The sequence below is a fragment of the Heteronotia binoei genome, chromosome 9, assembly GCF_032191835.1.
Source record: "Heteronotia binoei isolate CCM8104 ecotype False Entrance Well chromosome 9, APGP_CSIRO_Hbin_v1, whole genome shotgun sequence".
NCBI lineage: Eukaryota > Metazoa > Chordata > Lepidosauria > Squamata > Gekkonidae > Heteronotia > Heteronotia binoei.
Window position 1 is genome coordinate 124,074,862 of NC_083231.1, and position 3,891 is coordinate 124,078,752.

The window sequence follows — 3,891 nt, forward strand, 5'->3', positions numbered from 1 at the left end:
TTGGGTCAGCCAGAGCTCTCTTATCTGGGAGAACCGGGTTTGATTCCCCACTCCTCCACTTGTAGCTGCTGGAATGGCCTTGGGTCAGCCAGAGCTCTCTTATCTGGGAGAACCGGGTTTGATTCCCCACTCCTCCACTTGCACCTGCTGGAATGGCCTTGGGTCAGCCAGAGCTCTCTTATCTGGGAGTACCGGGTTTGATTCCCCACTCTTCCACTTGCACCTGCTGGAATGGCCTTGGGTCAGCCATAGCTCTCTTATCTGGGAGAACCGGGTTTGATTCCCCATTCCTCCACTTACACCTGCTGGAATGGCCTTGTGTCAGCCAGAGCTCTCTTATCTGGGAGAACCGGGTTTGATTCCCCACTCTGAACATATATATATATATATGGATGTCTGAACATATGAAGCTGCCTTCTACTGAATCAGACCCTCCTGGGTCCATCAAAGTCAGTATTGTCTATTGAGACTGGCAGCAGCTCTCCAGGGTCTCAAGCGGAGGTTTTTCACACCTATTTGCCTGGACCCTTTTTTGTTGGAGATACCAGGGATTGAACCTGGAACCTTCTGTTTAGAAAGCAGATGCTCTACCACTGAGCCACCATCCCTCACTGTCACTTCTCCACTTACACCTGTTAGAATGGCCTTGGGTCAGCCTTAGCTCTGGCAGAGGTTGTCCTTGAAAGGGCAGCTGCTGTGAGAGCCCTCTCAGCCTCACCCACCTCACAGGGTGTTTGTTGTGGGGGGAGAAGATATGAGAGATTGTAAGCGGCTCTGAGTCTCTTTCAGAGAGAAGGGCGGGGTATAAATCTGCAATTCTACTTCTTCTTCTTCTATAAAATGTGTAAAAATAAATGTTTACTGTAAAATGTATTTCAGTAACTATTAAAAATGTTAAAAAACAAATGTTAAGTTAATATAGCAGTGCCCTTTTAAAAATTAATTAGTCCCCAGGTGTGATGTGTTACAGCAGAATAAATGTAATAGTGACTACAAGGTATGTTTGGAGAAGCATATACTGGTGATAAAATAATGGAACGTTAGTCCCAGAACGGGATAGAACTGGTGCTTCCATTAACGTGTTTATTCTGTTTGAGAGCTTATGTATCATTCTGTTTGAGAGCTTGGGTGAGTATGGGTTTGGTCATGGAAATTTTTTGCTGTCGGGATGAGTTGTTATATTCTTTACTGTTGAATCTTTCTCAACAGCAGGAAGCCATGAGAAGTTGAATTATTACTTTTGACTGATAAACTGAAACCAGTACCGTTTTTTTCCTTCTTTGGGTCTACAATGATATTTTACGAAGAAGGCTTGTTTGCCAATTACTAGGACTGGATTCATTAAACTATAATGGCGCCTTAGAGGAAGGTTTGCTCGGCAATTGACAACCATTAGGTCTACAGCAAATGGGATTTTTTCCCCTTCTGAATTAGTAATGGACTATTATATGTTGTATATGTTAATATAAGCTCGTTTCTTGTGCTACATGGTTTGCATTGTTCTTTACTTATCATTGTATAACTGTGGCTTCTCAGTGTTGTAATATACCTACAACTTAGCAAACCGATTCATGCTGTTAAACTCAGGCCGTCGCGATGCTTCTCGGAAGACTGCTTCCAGCGTAGTATCTGAATTAGCTCGACTCGGTAAACAACAAATAAATTCCATTTGACACACCGTCTCCTGTCTTCTAGGGCGCTTGCGACATCTGTAGCCCTCTGTCGCCATGCTTGGCTCTGCTGCACTAACTTACAGCCTGACATTAAGCTAAAAGCTGAGGGCCTTCCATTTTATGGTCAGGGCCTATTCCATACCTCCACTGTTGAGCTCTTGACATCAGTTGATGATGGCCGAAAACAGGCAAAGCGCCTGGGAGTTAAGCAATCTCTCCCTCGGTCCTCCACCCGCTCTCAGCCTTGGTGACCTTCCTATTCCCAAGCGCCCACGATCTGCAAAGCAAGTAGATTACTGGTGACACAGGACTTCTTCCTCCTAGCGAGGGCACCAACAGAAGCCTAGCTCTCAACCTCCCAAAAAACCCACCCCATCATCTAAGCAGTCTCTTTGACTCTGACCCTCAACCTCTGTGCCGGACTCCAACTCACCTCACGCCTTCTACAGACATGAGGCTATCTCCTTTCCTACCAGCCTGGGAGAGAACAACAACGGACGTTTGGGTGTTAACCATCGTTCGAGTAGGATATGCCATAGAGTTTGCTGCTGTGCCACACCGCCATTGATTTGTAGTAACTCCTCCATCCCTCTTTCTGAAGACTGAGGCTCAGTCTCTCCTCCAAAAGAGAGCAGTTCTGCCTCATCATCATCACACAGGGTTCTACTCCTGATACTTCATAGTGCCAAAGAGGGATGGAGGCAAGCGGCCAATCATGGACCTCCGCAAGCTGAACAAACAAACATTCCTCACAAAAAATTTAGAATGGTCACCGTCCAGTCCGTGCTCCCCCTCATTCCGCAGGACTCTCGTCTAGCAACCCTGGATCTCCAGGATCCCTGTTTTCATATTACCATCCATCCTCAGCATCGGGAGTTTCTTCACCTCACTGTGGGAAACCAACATGGCTCACCATCTGGCCTGTCCGCAGCACCCCGTGTAGTCACAAAATGCATGGAAGTTGTCGCAGCACCCTTCCGTCTGTGGCGCGTTTCAATTTATTCGTGCATAGATGACTGGTTGATTGTTTCCCATTCCCTAGAGCAGCTTCGGGTGGACATCAATTCAACTCTGATCCTTCTCGAATCCCTGGGTCTTTGTGTCAATCTCCCCAAGTCCCTGCTGGAACCCACACAAGACCTGCAGTTCATAGGTGCCCGTCTTTGCACCAGGCAACACATGGCTTTCCTTCCACTTGACAGGTGTGCTCAAATCCAGACTCTTGACTTCAGCTGCCGTCAGCTTCCCCAGGCAGCCTGCTCTGGTAATTTATCTACTTCTGGGCTTGATAGCAGCTACCATTGCAGTTCCGTGGTTCTCCTGTATGCACATGCATTCCTTCCAGCTTTGGTTTGTCCTCACATTTCACCCTCAGCGGTGCAGTCCAGCCTCCTTCAAGGGATGCCTTTCACCCTCTCATCGCCCACAGTGGTTCTGGCCACCGACACTTCCAAGTGGGGTTGGGAAGCCCTCTTCAACAACCTAATCATGCAGGATCAGTGGTCTGCTGCAGAGCGCACTCTCCACATCAACTGCCTAGAACTGATAGCAGTGTGCTGAGCGCTTTGCAAGTTCCTCCCTTCGCTTTGTGGCCAGCATGTCCAGGTCACCTCTGACAACATGGCCAGAGTCTTCTGTGTCAACAAGCAGGGAGGCCCTGTCTCTGCTCGTTTCTGTCATGTGGCTCTCTCTCTCTGAGACTGGTGTATCTGACTTCGCATTTTCCTTACAGCTGTGCATCTTCCCGGTGTAGAAAACACATTGGCAGACTCCATGAGCTGGTCATCACTGAATGACCATGAGTGGTCTGTCAACCCTACACATCTCTGTCGCATTTTTGCATCCTTCGGCAACCCTTCAATAGATGTCTTTGCCTCCAAAGACATCTCCAAATGTGTGCTGTTCTACAGCCAGGGCCCACAAGATGCCTTTCTCCAGCACTGGTCTGTTCCTCTCCGCTGCCTTTCACCACCAATCTCTAATCACCCGATTTCTCCGAAAGATAACGCAAGATGGAACGAACTGATCACACCTTGGTGACCCAGGCAACCTTCGTTCCCCACACTCCTGCGTCTGTCTCATCAGACCTACCGTTGGTAGCCTTCAGCTACAGACCTCCTGACACAGCACAGGGAGAAATACGGCATCGCAGTCCAACTGTGCTTGGCCTCACAGCCTGGTGAATTCGACCATAAGAACATAAGAGAAGCCATGTTGG

The 3,891-nt window shown here is 48.1% G+C and overlaps 1 non-coding gene across 1 annotated transcript; it reads right to left on the bottom strand.

Annotated features, from left to right (window-relative positions):
- Positions 1–536: 536 nt before the first annotated feature.
- TRNAR-UCU (transfer RNA arginine (anticodon UCU)) lies at positions 537–609 on the bottom strand. Its single transcript has one exon. It is a non-coding gene; the product is annotated as a tRNA-Arg (tRNA).
- Positions 610–3,891: the final 3,282 nt, after the last annotated feature.